Raw genomic sequence first — 17,161 nt, 5'->3', positions numbered from 1 at the left:
GTGTGGGGAATTTCCTAGTTCAGCATGTAAGGGGTTCTTGTGTACCTTGGGGGAAAGTCTGCATTGTATTGTAGTAGGTAGCCTTCCAATTTCATACTGAATATCAAATACTGTCTTTGTAACTCAATGATTTAAACCACAGCAACCAAGAACTTTGTATTTCTACTCTACATCCTTCTCTAAGGTATTTTGGACCTCAAAGTGTGTTTTTTTCTCACTCCCACTTCAGAAATCACAGTCCGGATTTTTGAAGACTAGGCATTTCTTTTCATGAAACTCCGCTTTCTGCCGATGAGCGGGAGGCAAATACGTATGCAAACTCTGGCCCCAGTCTGCCTGGCATTGTGTGGCCAGGCAGGGCCTCAGACATGGGCACACCACCTTTAGAGAAAAGACAGTCCACGTGCAAGGGGATGGTAGTGAAGGGCCCGTGGAAAACGCTCTCACTGAAGATGTGGCCCAGCTTTCTCTGCCTTCTTGCCTACAGTTACAGGCCTAGTGAATGAGATGATCCTGTTCAGTCCTCCCATTTGCTTTTTAAACCCTGAAGCGTAACTGGCACAGCCAAGGTGCTTGAACTTGTTCTCCAACTTTCCATTCGCCCTTTCTAGTGATGGATTAGCAACTCCTATTGGCTGGCTCTCAAAACAGTTTGTGTGTCCCAATGTTTGAAAAGGGCTCTTGTCTGGAAGTGAGTTAAAGGGGAGATAAATAATGACAGACAGGTAATCTTTTTTTTTTTTTTTTCCCATTTGCCAGAGGGATGCTGACCGACAACCAGGGGGCTGAATGGTGTTTTCCATTTAGCTAACAGGTCCAGGGGAAGAAATGGCGCCTACCTGTTGTCCAACCTCCCTCCTACCTTTAAACAGGTTTCCAAACACCCACAGAGGAGGGCTAGGGAAGGATCCCCTGCCAGCTTTGCTCTATGAATCACTGAGGCTGATGGTGAGCGTGTGTGGGGGAGGGTGGGTAACCAACTGGAAATTATGGGATCCTAGGGACATTTGAACTTTTGGTTGAGTTCTTTCATGACAAGCTAAGTTTTCTTTTTCTTGTATCGATTGTTATGGTGAAGCCTTATCTGTGACACCATAACATCTACTCATTGGGTCCAAAATCCCTTGATTACCTGATATTGATATTTCGTCTACAGAAGGCCAGACATCTTGATTGGCTGGGCCGTTTGGCTGGGCTTTTCGGTGTTTCATAGATAAAACCAGAGCCAGCTCTGTCAGAGGCTCTGCAATACCAACATGCTGTTCCCTTCTCTGGTCTTTGCTGCTGCTTTTTAACTGCTACCCTGCACTCCCCGTGCACATATCCTCACACATGTTCACACACACTCCCTTACATATGCTTACCTTCACTCACACACACTCACTTATACACACAGATTTGAAACTGCATGTTCAGCTTTTCAGTCACACAACCAACCCCTGGCCCTTGGGTTTTTTCTTTTTTCTTTTTTTTATGCTGCTCTGTCTTTCCACAGAGTTAAACCTTTTATGTCTTGTGTGGCACATTCTTTCCTCCTGCATGGGGAATGGCTGTGTGTGATGCTGTGTGCAGGCGGAGGTGACAGCCCAGAGAAGCTTGAAGCCTGGCTGCTTTGTTCACTCTCCTGCTGTCTGGTCTCCCTGCTGCTTGTCACTGTGGGAAGTCCCAGAGCCAGTCTATGGGACCTCCCTATTCAGAGGACCTCCCTATAGTTAGAAACACAGAAATGCACTCTGAAAATTACTTCATTTAGATTATGCAAATTAGCATTTCACCATTTAGATTATGCAAATTAGCAAAGGCCTTTTTGCTGGAAGGGAAAGTGGGGAGAAGGCCCGCTCCCCTCATTTGCTTCCATGGGAAGGAGCTATAAAGACATCCTCAGAAACATGCAAAGTGTGTTAGGCCTTTCCTATGTCTTCCGACGAGCCTGACCGATATGCCTATCCCTGAAAGAGAATGTTCCAAGTTTTTGCATGTCTGTTTATAAAGGTTCAGACACTTGAATTTTGCTTGGAAGTAATTGTGTTACATGCCTTCGTGTTCAATGGCTTAAATTCAGGCACCACTTATCCTTCACTGGGGTCTGAACAGAAGCGAATTACACTGAGTAAAGGATGGTGTTCTCTCTTTTGTTCTTTAAAATAACTCTTAATCAGCAGCTCTTTACTTTCCTCTGTTACTCCATTTAAGAGTGTCCGGGCCATGGAAACACCAGGCTTAACGTACTATGGTAAAATACCTGGGCATATTACTCTAAAAAGTAGATTTTTTAAATCTGTTCCAGAATTGTACTGTCAATTATGTGTACGAAAAACAAAGCGAAACAAAATGTTGGCCTAGTTACCTGCGGGGGAAATACAAAGAAGTGTGATATGAAATCCTTAGCTTCTTGGTGCTTATTACTTTTTAAGGGCCATTGGAATTTTGTTTCCTTTGTCCTTTTTTTTTTTTCTTTCCTACATTGGCTAGTTTCGTTGTCTTTTTTTTTTTAGTGACTGACACCTACATGTACTAAAAAATTCAAACAGTTTAAAATGGTTTTATAAAGTACAAAATTTTTATTTTGGGGTAAACCACATTAAAATGTAAAAGCCTTGGAGGGATACTTAGAAAAATAAATGTAGTGGTGAGTACTTTTTAATAGAAAAATTCTTTTTCTGGTTGAGAATATTGAAGGCCCCAGATTTAGGGGTGGCCCGAGTTCAGGTTGCATATGCAGTTTCCTTGAGATGGGGCCTCCTTGTTCTCTGTCAGGTATGTGGAGAAGATCTTTCCAGCCAGGCCTCTCAGCTCCTTTCAGATCTGGGAGGACCCCCAAGTCATTTATGTGAGGTCCCGGATGTCACTTTGATGAGGAAACCAAGACTCAGACAGGCAAAGGGACCCAAGGACACATATGTGGGCTCTGCTCTCTGACTCAGTTTCCTCTTTTTAAACCTGCTTTTTCCATGAGGATGATCTCATGGCAGGGGGAAGGTGTTCTGCCTAGTTCTAACTCTTCTGTGACTATATAGTTTTAGACACTTAATTTAAAACGTGGTGTCTGTCACACTTCAGGGGTGTCTGAAAGTGTGACACGATTGCTTTGGTGTGGACCTCGGACACTGAGGCAGAAACGAGGCACATTTAATATTTGTTTTTACTTAAGACCCATTAAACAATCTACTTCTCTTTTCTCTCTGTCCTGGAAGATTGGTTCTTTGCAATTTGACATTCAAAAAGCATCATCAAAATAAATCATCAGCACGATCCCCAAGAGTCTCAGTAATTAGACGGACCTTAGCGGCTGTGCTGATAGGATGCCAGATCGTTAACCTGAAAAGTAAAAGATGCTGTTACCTGAGGGCTGTGGCCCCCTCAAGTAGTTCAGTTTGGAAACCGAGGCTCTACCTACACAGAGCGAAAACATCACTTCAAAAGACTTTTGTTTTATCAAAGATAAAAGTAATTCAGCCAGCTTAATATCTTTTCAAATAAAGGTAGGCTGTAGAGAAAAGAGGAGATTGAGGTTTAGGCATTGCAAAAACCCAACTCAAGATTTACCTAGTCTTAGGTTTTACAAGAAAAACACATTAAACCAGTCGGTCGCTGCCTAGAGACAAATTATTTCAGGTGTTTGATAAATCATTTTCAGAACTTACATTTTTAAGCATTGAATTGCTCCCAAGTCACGTTTCTGATTTTGTTGGCATATACCTGTTACATGCAGTTACAGATTAGATTAGTTCTGTGTAGTTTATTTATTTTCGTAGGGGCACTGATAACATTGTTCAGGCTTATTTTATTTTGTCAGGTTCTACTTAGTTAGAATTTTAAAGTATTTTATGGAAAAAAATTTTTAAGTATTTAATGGAAAAAATTTTATATCTGTAGAAAAAACTTTGTAGACTTCAGGTAATCTGGAGGTGATTTGGAATTAACTCAGCAACTCTTCTAAATCCTGTGGTGGCCCTACCTTCAGTGTGGAAGGTTCTATGGGCTTTGACAGATGAGACCTTAGCATTGTAGGTTATGCACTCTGTACCCTCAAATCCATGACAAGTATGCCTCGCAGTGATTTTTTTCCTGACTAGGTAGAATTGGCACCGATGTAATTTTCATGAGTCCGGGGAGCTCATTGTTTATGAAATCACACCAAACCCAACTGTTAATTCTTTGTTAATATGAAAAGTCCTTTGGCATGCCAACTGCCATTTTCTCATCTGGATGTTTGGGATTTTGTATGTCCAGTTCTTCCAAGACTGCCCTTTCTGTGACTGCGTACAATTAGTGGACAAAAGACGGTAGTGTTATAAGTGGTCTCAACAACATGGAACAGAAACACCCAGCATTGCAGCTTTCCCTCGAAACCGAGCATGGAAGCCAACTTGGAGGTCGGGAAGAATCCACCGACCTGGTCCTTATAGTCAAACTCAACTTGCACGAACTTGGAGTCTCATTGTGGTCTTCCCAGACACCTGGTCATTCAGTTTTCCAGGTATGAACTATTATTTTAAAGTCAATTCAAGTCTCCGTGGCTGAAAGGCAGCATAAATAGATATGATCTCACTAGGCAGTTAGGCCTCTGTTTTTGCTATTAAAAAAATAACAAACTTTTCTATAACTTACATAATTTACATAATAATAAATTTGGATCTGGGAGAGGCTTGAGAGCTCATGTCTTCCGATAGCCACATTTTACTGATGAGGAAAGCAAGGCTATAAAGTTTTCAATATAGTTACAGAACCGACATAAAAAGAATTATTTTTCATGTAAAAAACTTCGTTAGTGAATAAGCTTACTCACCTTGGGAGGTTTACATTGGCTTTAAACATAGTACATGTTTTTATAACTTTGCTCAAGGAATAGGTGAATGAGTGAAAGAATGAATGAGAGACAGTATCTTTCCTGCATTATCTACCTATAAAAGAAATGTTGAACCATCTGGAAGATGAAGAAAAGAAAAGAACAGTGAAGGCAAGCTCATTGCTTGTTCCTGTGACCTTGTCGCCATTGGAGTAAGGGCACCAGACGGGTTTCTGAGACTTGGGGTGAAATCCTAGTCTACACATGGCCTGCAAGCCCTTTGAAAAATTGAGAGAGTAGGTATGACCTCATGGGGTGGTGAGAGTTCAGTGATAAAGTGCTTATAAATAAATGCCTAGCACAGCACCTGGCAAGTAATAGAGCCTCCATAAATGTTGGTGAAGGTGGAGTTGGGAGACATCTTGACTACTGGTGAGGCGATGTCTGTCTAGAAGATTCAGTTGGGTCCCTGGGAAGAAACACTCTGTAGCAATCCTGGCATTTTATTTAGGTTCCACTTTCATCCCAGTGCAATCCTGGGAAGTGATTCTGCCTCAGCCAAAAAGGCTGGAATGAAATTAAGTTTCTCAAAGACTGGTACTCACAGACTACTGTGGAAACACAGCAGTTTCTTGAAGTGTCTTTCATGGAACATTGGGAATAAAGCTGGCCTTACCTATCTAGACTGTTTCCTAGTGTAGTTTCCTTTTGCTCAGTTTGCCGGGATGGGAATTACTTTAAGACTAAAAATTAGAGACACCTGGCAAATAGTTTGAGAGAAGTACACACCGTATACAGGACTCAGGGAGCAAGGTCATGATGGTGCCTTTTCACAGAGTGTTTTCACAGGGTAGACCATTCTATTTCCTACTTGAGGTCAGGGCCTTCCAAGCTTTTCTCTGATGAGGATTGACTTGTATTAATAATAATTTTACTGGTAAGCCAACATGCAGGCTTTTGACTAACTTGTCTAGCGTGTTTCTCAACAATTCCATTAAGAATTCACTGTTAGAAATCTGATCTTTCCCCTCCGTTGAGCTTTACTTGGGCATTTTATTGACTGGATGGATATCACTTAATGGAAACCCATTCAACAAAAGGCCACTCGTCAATATACACTACACATTTATTTCCTGAAATTCTTCTCTTTTGCTTCAAATCGGCCGATGTATTTGATAAGTAACTAAAAAAGAAGAGTTACAGGCAGTAACTAAGCAGAACGAACCCCTACAATTCATATTTATATATGTTTTAATTGGGGTGGAGGGAGAGTATATGTTTTTATTTCCCCATCTCAGAATACGTAGAAAAACTTTGCACTCAACCTGAGGTAGTGGTGGTGAATTTTTAACTAAAGGGGATCCTCCCTCATGAAGTTCACTGTTATCCTGTTAATCTAGCATTTTACTTTTGTGGTGAGATTCTGGGTGGAAAGGGAAAATTAAGTGATACAGCATCTCAAACAAAAGCATTGAGATTATTTCCGTTGACTGGTGACTAAGATTAGGGTTTGCCTAACCCAGAGATGGTAATATGTATTAATAACGCGGGGTACAGCCCCGTTCTTGGCCAAGGAAGAACTCTTCCGAAACGGTGGTCCATTTGTTCATGTTTATAAAATCGGTCTTAATGCATCCGAGGGCAGGAATAAGGTACTTTTGCCTTTGATTTTTTTGGTCATTGACAGTGGTTTTTTTTTTTTCTTTACCCCTCTTAAGGGGTTCTCTGCGTTCTGCATCCCTCACCCACTTAATCACAATGAATAAACTGGTTGTACTGTTTTCCAAGAAGAAGCTGTAATACATTATGTATTACGAGTGCTTAATACTTTCAGACACTGGGAAGTATTCCGCCTGCCACAGGGCAGAAGGATTTGGGACCCTGGTGACTGGCCGTCCACCAGCTCAAGCTGCAATCTTTCTTGGTATGTTGGGAGTTGATAAGACCTGAGCACTTACAGGGGAGGTCACTGTACCCCCAGGCAGTTCCCAGCAAGTGTTTTTCCAATTTCACTGACATTCTTTCCAGGCTCAGCTCAATTTGTTTTCTTCTTCTCTATGGCAATTGATGTCTGAGTTGTAGAATGTATAATTCAGCAGGATCTCCTCTAAAGTGCTTCTCCCACCGTGATATAGGAGCTGTGTTTGTCTAATCCTCTGCTAGGCATGGGTGTGTAATATTTTCTTTTTGCAAGTTACCTTCCCGAAGAGTAGGTTTAATAAAAGATGCCTCAGAACTGTAAGGGAAAAGACACGGGCTGGGGGTATGGAGAGGAACCTGTGAGTATCACTTCTGTAATCCTTATCTAACCTGAATCTATTAGCAGGAAACTGAAAGGGCCTGTGTATGATAATGAACTAAGCAGTTTAATCTCTTAACAATGTCAAGTGGAAAATCCAGCTGTAGCCAATAGCTTAAGAAATGGCTGGGAGGTTTTTGTTGGGACAGCAAATCCTGAGACCCAGATTGCTGGGCTCAGGGTAGGAAAATTGGCTGCTGTGTGTTAAAGCTGGGAGGTCTGGAAGACAGTGTTCGGGTATGAGAAACTACTGAACATGCTTTGCAGATACAAAATCGGCTAATGGAGGGGACATTTTGAATGGGTCATAATGGATAGATTAGTCTGTACGAGACCACTGAAATCTTTTCCTACTTTTCACCATCATTGTCAGAGTCATTGCAGTGTTAGGTACTCATTAGGACTGAGCATGTAAATTCCAAGTAATTTAGGAGACTTGAGGCCTTCTCTGAAAAGTTTGCTGAGCATATGCCAGAAGTGCAGTGAGCTGGAAAGACTAGTGACTTTCAGATTCAGCCTCGATGGGCTTTGGTTTCCTCATCTGTGAAATGGGTATATTGATGAAGTCTTCCCACTTCTTTGTGCATCTCAAATGAGCTAGGCTTTGTAGAGTCATTGTGAGAGAGTGTGTACTCTTTCCTGACTAAAGTAGCTTTAATTATGAGTACTCTGAGGTTGCTTTTAAAGCTTTCCAAACAAAGAATGGACAAGGATAAGCACTGCGCTTGTACCAGATAATCCCACCTCTGTGTTGCTAAAAGAGAAATTGCTGAGGACAATGTTAAAAAACATTAAGGAAAAGATAAATTCTATTAAAACATTTGAGGCTTGTTTGTGAGAAAAAAAAAAATACCTGTGTGTCCACAGCAGGGCCAGTTCTGACGTGGACGTTGCCGTGTGGCTAGGGGAGCAGGGGTGAGCAGACTCCTGGGTTTCATCCTGCTTCCACTTAGCCTCCCCCTGCCCGAGTGACCATCTTGACCACTGTGGACTGTGGACGAAGCTTCCTGCCCCTGTGGTTTGCTGACTCGTAGGTGGGGATGCAAATGTGATGGATGGAGAGAAGGCTGGAGCGAGGGAGGCAGGGGCCACAGAGCAGAGGTCTGATATTTCTGGAACAGGGCTGTCAGCTCCTGAATAATTAAGAGGATACTGCACTCCATCTAGAGTCTGAGGGAGCATTGATTTTTCCAGTACCATGTGGTGGTTTTCTCTTCTGTGTCCTGGGAAGTGAAACCGAGGGCGTCAGCCAAGTCTTGGGCTTTTGAAGCAGACATTACATTCAGCAGATATATACCGGGTACTTTCTAAGTATGGCCGGGCCCCCTGGGCTAGCTCCAGAAACCTCTGCCCAGAGCTGGCCCTCCCTTCTGGGGGACTGCCCACATTGCGAAGTGAACGTTGCACCCCAGTGGCTGCCCAAACAGCAGGCACGCATCTGCCACCTCTGTCTGCACATTCCTGTGCTGAAGAGAATGGCTGCATTGATGCTCTCCCTGTCCTTGGGGAATCTGCCCTCTGAGGCAACGCTGATGCCAACAGACATATTTGAGATTTGCGAAACTCAAGAACAAGTTGTATAGCCATTAAACAAGCACATTCATTAAATAAGAGTTAATGAATAATGGATTGGTGTTGGCCTGTGACACACAGGAGGCTTCCATGGGTGTTGTGGACCAGGGCGCAGAGGAACTGAATTTGGACAACCACCACTGGAGAAGGTGTCTGGGTAGAGGCCTTCAGGGCTTTGCTATATCTCTGTTAGATCTGGTCAAGCAAAGGGACTGTTCTGGATCCAAAGGCTCTGGGAGGTTGGAAAGCCTGAATGCCCTGCATTGAACGCCACACAGTGGACGCTCATCTGACACAAGGTACAGTGCTTGGGCAGCTACACTGTCAGCGTGCTCTTGTGAGGCTAAAATGGAGCCTCAGGAGACCCCCACCCCCACCCCCGTGGACCAGAGGGATATGGTCAGCAAAACTTGGGAGGGATTTCTACTCCTTAGGTGTTTAGTGAGCCTGAACCTGTGGAAGACCCCGGGGGATTGGGGCGCGGGGGGAAGAGTACAGAGCCCTGGTATGGAGTCAGGACTTTCCTCGGTTTGAGTCTGAGCTCTGCCATTTCCTGACTGTGTGACCCTAGGGAAATGTCTTACCTTTCTGCCCCTCAGTTTCAACATCTGTAAAATGGAACTGGTACTACCCGCCTTGAAGTTGTGCACCTTAAATGAGGTCATGTGTGACGTGCCTCGTACAGTGTCCGGACATCCTAAATGCTCGATAAGCAGTCACTAAACTGCATGGATTTCAGAGGCAGCCATGCTGTCCGTCATTCCGCAGCATATTAGCTGAACCTGCAATTCCACCATTCTTTCTGTTCTGTGTAAGTGAAGGAGGATACCTGAGGGAGTCTTGGGTGTTGGTGGCCTTCTTCCCCTTGCAAAAAAGTGGGGTCTGGGGGCTCTTTGATCCTGAGGTTTGTAGGAGGGGTGAGCTGGATGGAGTAGGATTGCTCTGATGTGCAAAGAAGTGAGATGGTCTCCTGGGGAGGGGGGATGGGCTAGCAGACCTGAACTCCCACCCTCACTCCGTCCCAGACCTTGGCAGGAACTTCATCTCTCTGAGCCTGCCTAGCCTCGTCTCTAACATGAGGATAATGACCGTCTCTCATGGGCTGCGCTGAAAATGAAATGAGATCATGCAGCTCGAGATCATACCTGGCACAGAACCTGCGTGGATGGAGGTAGCCTCCTGTTGCGGCCCTTCCTCCTCGGTTGTTACACTAACTTGCCTTCACTGAGTCACCTCACCCCCGTGCAGCTCCTTGTGAGGACGATGACAAAATAGGCAGCAGGATTTATTTTTCCGAGGAGGTTTCTCAGTTGCAGGAGAGGCCTCACTTTGTTACCAGGATTCAGAACTTCAAGTTTAAAAACAACCCACTGCATTGAGCTGCTGGCGAGAGGGTGTCAGATTACGCACCCGGCACCCAGGGGGCCAGCCTCTTTATTCTGTTTTGGAGGTGGAAACTGTCTGAGGTCATCCAAGCACTGAAGGCCCAGCTTTTGGGGGTGTGGAAGGCTCCATCCTGTCTCCCCCACGCCCTGGGCTCCTCTGCTTTCGAGGTGCATCTTTTAGAGTCATCCTAGCTCATAAGAGAGAGAATGAAATATATGTACATGTCCCCGATCACTTTGTACAGCTGTGGCTCTTCTTACCAGGGGGACTGAACATGCGTGTGATGGAGTGGCGTGCATCGCTTCCCTGCGCTGCTTCTGGTGCGGGCCGAGCACGTGCTTATGAAAACAGGACTTTCCTTCCATTAAAGGGATGCTGGCTTTCACTTCAGACCGAGCGGAGGCCTCGAGGTCCTGCTAGCTGATCTCTGCAGCCCACTTTGCCCACCCCCACCTCCTTTCTCAAGTGAACAAAGGAGAGCCTGCCCAGTGCTTCCCAAGTTACAGGCTGCTCTTTACCACTGTCCTGACTGAGCCATCGGAAGCCCAGGCCAGCCTTGGCCTTCTGGGCTGCTCCTCAGCCTGCATGGTGGATGGGGGTGTGGAGGGAAAACTCGGTCAGGTGACTGGGCCAAGCTGGGTTCACCCCAAACACACCAGTTCCCTTTGAAGTCCCAGGAAGGCCCTGGGGAACCTGTGCAGACTCTGGCAGATGGTGGGGCTGTGTGATGACAGATTCCACCTGAGCAGCACAGACTGTTCCTCAGCCAGACTTTACCACAGTCTTGGGCACCCTGCCTGCCAAACACGGGCTTCTCCTTTGCTAGACATTGGATGTGTGATGTGGAAATCCCTCTTTCCTTCTTGGCTGTAGTATGGGGTGGGCAGCCTGCGGCATTACCCCTTGGGGCTAGCATCTTTCCTGCCTTCCTCTGGCCCACTAGCCTGCTGGCGCCCCAAGATGGCCACTAGGCATCTAGGCAGAGTTTCCGGGCACTGAGCAAAGAGTCCTTCATGTGACATTTGGGGCTGTGCGCCTTTCTGGAGGGCTGGGTCTCAGGCCTGACCTGTGTTGCCGTCTCCCCAAGTTCCAGCCTCTTCTTGCCCTTGGCAAGGATGGAGGGGCTCACATCTGGGAGGCATGAAACCACCAAAAGAACTTGTTAGTACGCGGCAGCCTTGACCTCCGTGGTGGTCTGGATGGCAGGTGTGCTGGACAGTAACCCCTGTTGCCCCAACCTGGGACTAGACACAGGACGTAATTGGTTTCGACCCCAGGCTAAAGCCATATGGAGCAGCGTCTGGACAGTGTTTACGTTACAGTGTCACACTGTACATTTCCGAGAGCTCCTCCTGCCTCACTGCAGGCTGCTGGTTCACACCGAGAAGCCGAACAAAGTCCTGCAGGTCCAGAGGTGCTCCCAGGTGTCCTTTCGTGGCATTCTGGACTGGCCTAGACTTGCTGGTCTGTTGCCATTGGCCTCAAATATACCACATCCCCAGGGGAAGGCAAGAGAGTCTCACCCAGGAGTTGCAGGGACAGGGACTCTAAGGCTGGATGTGGGTCAGACTGGAGGAAAGTGCCCCGATTGTCCCAGGTGGCGTGTTGTTCGGGATCCTTAGCCTGGGCTCTCACTGGTTTGCGTACATGTGACATTGACTTTGGAAAGAAGATTTCAAGAACTTCAGAAAATAGTTCATTACGACCCATGATTAAATATTGTAAAAGACAATGTGAATCCTGAATTGAGGTTTTAAAAAGTCAGTTACACAAAGGGTAGGATGGAGGGGACCTGGCTTGTCAATATTTCTTAGGAAATTCCCTGCGCCTTACGAGGTCCCCAGACATTCCGTGTGCATTAACCGTGTGGTGCAGCTGTTAACAAAGGCTGAGCGGTCTTAGGCTGCACAGGAATAATAACACAATAGCAGCTATGATTTCAAAAGTATGTGTTATACACCAGATATGTGCCATAAATGACTTCATTTCATTTTTGCAAGGTATATATTATTTTCCTCCTTTTACAGCAAAAAGAGTGAGGATCAGACAGATGAGGTTGCCGATCCCAAGAGCTGGCCTGTGGCTGTGCTGGGATCCCTGCCCCTGCCTCTGCGCCACCCATCATCTGGCACCTGGAGAACACAGGCGGGTAGCGCAGCTCTTTGCAGAAGGGGGATCTGAGTTTAGTTCTAGGCTCCATGCTTTAGGAGGACGGGGACTAACTGTATTGAGTTTAGAGGAAGATGGAGGCTGAGGAGGCGTCTGAACCACGGCCTTGGAGATGGTTGAGGGAATTAAGGTGACTTGTTGCCTTGGACATCTTACATCTGGGGGACAACAGAGTTGTCTCACATGGTTGCCCTGGAGTAGCATTTTAGTCTGGTTAAAGATCAATCTTCTATTCACAGAGGTAGAACTAAGAAAGGATTCTTTTCCTTCTAAATGAATGGGCCTTTGTACAAAAACACAGACCCCGGAGATGGAACCGCAGCGAACGTAGTAAGCTTCTGGAGCTGCCTGGTAGCCCCCAGGCCTGAGGAAGAGGAAAGCGGAGAACTCCTAACCCGGAAGGGCAGTGACAAGCTAAAACTGCTCCCTGCTGCAGACCGAGCTGGGCAGTGAGTCTCCAGGGGTGGAGAAGAGAGGAGGGCGTCCAGCCCTGAGTCCCTCAGCCTCAAGCCCTGGGGCCTGGGCCTGCCTCCTCCTATAGGGAGCGGGAAGGCAGTGCTGGGCGTCTCAGCAGGTACAGAGCACAGGTCCGTACATGTTGGGTTTCCTCAGGCCATCCAGGGAGAGCATGGGGGGACCTCTTCATTTAATGGGGCTCCCTGGATGTTATTCTGCGTAGCCCCCAGGCATTCTGGACCTTTTTAAATGACATCGTTGAAAGGCTGTTGTGGGTTTATACTTCAAACATAATAGTAATACCTAAATTAGGATTGAGTGCATAAAATTGCATTACCTGCCTACGGACTCGGGTTAAATTAGGAGACACTAGAGGAGCAAAGGGAGAAAGTTTATTCCAAGGGAGCAGGTGGGCAGAAGGCCCGGGCTTTCAGTAGATGGTTATCTCGGGGTTCTTTACCTCCCAGAGGAGACTTTGCATCGCCTCAGTGGGCAGAGCCGAGACTGACTGGCATGAACTCTAAGGATGCCATGGCATCTCCTCAGAGGAGGGCACAGCAGTGTCACCACATGAAGGTGGCCTCTGTGTGTGCTCCATGGAAGGGCCACATGGGACAGTGAGCGACCCACCACAGGGCAAGGGCTGCCATGCTCTCAGGGGTTCCTTAGCTTGAAGTTGGGTTACTCAGCCTCAGCCTGTCATCTGAGATTCTGATGAAACTGTGACTTTTAGGAGGGGACATCTGTATTGTTGGTTATTATAAATCAAGCTGCCACGAACTTTCGTGTACTGATATCTGTGGGACCACAAGCTTTCATTTCTTTATGTTACCTGTCCAGGCGTGTCATTGCTGGGTCCTATGGCAATCGCATATTTGTTTTTTTTTATGAAACTGCCAAACTGTTTTCCAGAGGGACCGCACCATTGTGCCTTCCTACCAGCAGTGTGTGAGTGAGCCAGTGTCTCTGCAGTCTCGCCAGCACGTGGTGGCGTCACTATTTTTTAGGTTAGCCACGCTGATAGTTATGCAGGGCTGTGTCATTGTGGTTTTGTTTTTCCCTAATGGTGTTGAACATCTCTTCGTGTGCTTATTTGCCATCTGTATATCCTTCAATGAAATAATCGGACTTAAAAAACAAATGTCACAGAGGTGCTGTAGGAACACCCGCAGCGGATGAAAAACCTTGGCCATTCACTTGTGTGAACTTCGCTGCTCCAGGCTTCAGGCGAAGGTGCTTGGTCCTCTCGGAGGTCCCTTCCTGCCCCAGCCCTCTCTGACTCCAAAATAGAGTAGTGACCCAGAGCAGCCATCCTTTCGCCCCCACCACCACACCCTCCAGCTCTGTCTCCAAAGGATCCCACAGGCTGACTCACAGGTGCTATATTTAAGGAAAGTTGTTTATTGATTGTTGGGCCTGGAAATAAACAGAAAAGCAAAGGAACAATGGAGAGTGTCTCCTTGCCACCTCACCTGGCCTCTCTCTGGGCCTCCCTGAAAGACTGTGACTCCATGAGGCCCCTTCCCGCTTCCTAGTGTCTCTTCAGCTTTACTTTTGCAACATAGTAGGTCGTTCTGAAGGTCCCAGAAACATTTCCCTTTCTATGTTAATTAAACAAAAAAGAAAAGGTATGTCTATAATTTTAAGCTGCTACACAACAGTGGTGACTGAAGTAGTTTTTCTCTTAAAAACCAGCACCTCATCGCACCCTTTCACCTTCGGCTGCTTGGCAGGGTTGTTGACTTTTTTTTTGCCTTTTGCCTCCTGCCTCAGGAGGGCTAGCAGGAAGTGGTCCTGAGTGTTCATGGGATTGCTACCCATTGAGGTTCTGCTCGAGGGTTTGGTCTCCCCTTGGAAGCAAGGTAGATGTCATCTGCTAAAGAATGTATTTATTTTTGGTTTATTCCTGCCTAATGATGTGCACGGGACTTCACAGTGTGTGAACTAAGCATCCTTAGTCCTCATTTCCGTGAGTCATACGAATGAAAAGGCATGACTGTTTCTTCCTTGGTATAATGAAGTATGATATTGGCAAAATCTCCCTGGGTGCATTGGTACAGACAATCTGTCACAAAGGAAGAATTGTTTTCTGTGTGGACGTAGAGGATTTTTGGAAAATAGGCAGAGGGTTTTTATATGTGTCCCCTGAGTCCGGATAGTGGAGATATAGTCTCGTAAAGGTAGAGAATCAGAGGCTTTCCACAGTGTCCCTGTGGCCTGCTTAGAATATTCCAGCACATTTTGGCAGTCCTTTGATTGGGCCTAAGGCCTAAGATGGAGCTGAATCACATGATGGTTTGGTTCGGAATATTTTTCTGCTTTTTGAAACCTAGGTTTGATTCTGGTTTGAACTTGTTCGGTAGAGTTCAGGAAAAAAACAAACAAAACCTTGTGTTACATTCTTGGTTCAAATTAAAATTTGATATTTGTGGTTGAATAAATGAAATGCATTATGGCTATTGGTGAGTCGTTCGTTTTGATTCAGGTCACATTTCCAGATAGTATCACGGTTACAAAATTTATTTCCCAAGAATTGCATTCTTCCAGGATGGGTGTGTGTGTGTGTGTGTGTGTGTGTGTGTGTGTGTGTGTGTGTGTGTGTGTGTGTTGTGTTAATCTCATTTCTTACATATTCTGGTTAACTAAGAATTACTATACTTGCATTAGTACTTTGCCATGAACTAGAAGTAATAAAATACTTTACGGTAAAACCAGCAGAGGTTTTGCTAAATGCACAGTTTGTCTTTTTGGGAGCAGGCGGAGGGTTTCATCTACTGTTTGTAACTAGCTAGCTTTTAGGAAAGGACGAACTCCTTATTCATATAGTCCACAAACTTAGTATGTGCCAACTGCATCCAAGTTATGCTGGCAGGTAGGGATCTGAATGTAAGCAAAGCTTCGTCCCTACCTTCTAGGAATTTTCACTTCAATGGAGGAAGCAAATTACAATATCTAACATCTATTACGCATTTATTACGTGGGAGGCATTGAATGAGGAGTTAAGTGATATAACATCCCTAAAACACCAGTAGTCGGAGGGTCAGGTGATGAACCCAAGCATTCTTACTCTAGAATAGCATTTATCAGCTTTGGCAATGTTGACATTTTGGACCAGATCATTTCTTTGTTTGGGGGGGCTGTTCTGTGCACTGTAGAATGTGTAGCAGCCTCCCTCATCTGTGGTGCCTCCCCACAGGTGTGAAAAACAAATGACAATAAAAACTGTTTTCAGATATTGACAGATGTCCCGAGGGGTAAATCACCCCTGGTTGAAAACCACTGCTTTAGAGCATGTCTTATAACCACTACTCACCCTGCCTTCCCGGGTAGTCAGAGATGGATGCAGTATCCATGTGTTTGGTTGATCAGTCAGTCCATCCAGAGGACAGATGCCACTCTATCTGGGGTTGTTGGGAAGAGAAGCTCAGAGATGGTGCTGTTTGAGTTGAGTCTGGAAGGACTTCACACCCCTAGGCAGAGAACGGGGAAGGATATGCAGAGGAGAAGGACCCACATGTAGAAAAGCACGAGAAGGGTTTAAGGGGTGACAGTTTGCTATGGATCCTTCACTTCCCTCTCTTGCTATTTTCTTGTTTCCTCCTTTCAAGCAGCAAACCTGGCTCACCAGTAGCTATGTAATTCTTAGTTTCAGCCAAAGGTGTTGTATTAGTCAGGATGGGCTAGTTTATGGTGCAGTAACAAACAGTCCCACAATTAGCGGCTTGTAAAAACAAAGGTTTATTTCTTGTGTGGGCTACATACCTGATCTGGGTCAGCCACGGCCTCTGCCGTACGTTGTCCTCACTCCGTGGCCGAGGCTGATGGTGCAGCCACCACCTGGAGCATTGCTGGTCACATGGCAGAGGGAACAAGAGTATGATGCATCAGATACAGGCTTGAAAGCCTTAGCCCAGAAAAGTAGCCTGAATCACCTCTGCTCATAATTAATTGACTAGACAAGTCTCATATCCTCACCTTACTTCAAGGGGGCAGGGGAGTTGAGTCCTACCATGTGCCCAAGAGAAGAACTAGAACTATTTGAGGTCAGCATTCATGACCACAGGTGTCAAACGTCTGTACCTGGCAGGTGCAAGTATGGACAACTCGCCATCTCTTTGGGGGCCTCATAGCTTGGATTTAGTGAATGGCCTTTTGCCAAACTCAGGCAAGAATTTGCTGAACAAAAAGAGAAAAATTAGACTACCAAGGTTCTAAAAAATGTTAATTCTCTGAATAAGTCAGAGAGGTTCCTTGTGGGTTAGGACCAGGTTACAGGCCCTCACGTTTAGGACGTTGAGAGTGAGAATGAGAGGTATTATTCAAGTAAATATGGCCTGGTCACGGTAGGTTGTTTCAATGAGGTGGGGGTAATGATAGTTACGTGAACATCCAGAAAGCACCCAGGATGCTTTCTGGATGTTACTGTAGAAAACAGACCAGCTGTCAAGCCTGAGCCAAGTGTGAGGTAGTAAGATGGAGTCCTTGGTGAC

The 17,161-nt window shown here is 45.7% G+C and overlaps 1 protein-coding gene across 2 annotated transcripts in view; it reads left to right on the top strand.

Annotated features, from left to right (window-relative positions):
• The window catches only part of ITPKB (inositol-trisphosphate 3-kinase B), a 92,743-nt gene that overhangs the window by 4,603 nt on the left and 70,979 nt on the right, over positions 1 to 17,161 (top strand). The window lies entirely within an intron of this gene.

This window comes from Rhinolophus ferrumequinum, chromosome 27, assembly GCF_004115265.2.
Source record: "Rhinolophus ferrumequinum isolate MPI-CBG mRhiFer1 chromosome 27, mRhiFer1_v1.p, whole genome shotgun sequence".
Lineage (NCBI taxonomy): Eukaryota > Metazoa > Chordata > Mammalia > Chiroptera > Rhinolophidae > Rhinolophus > Rhinolophus ferrumequinum.
This window is presented reverse-complemented; position numbering and strand designations above follow the sequence as displayed.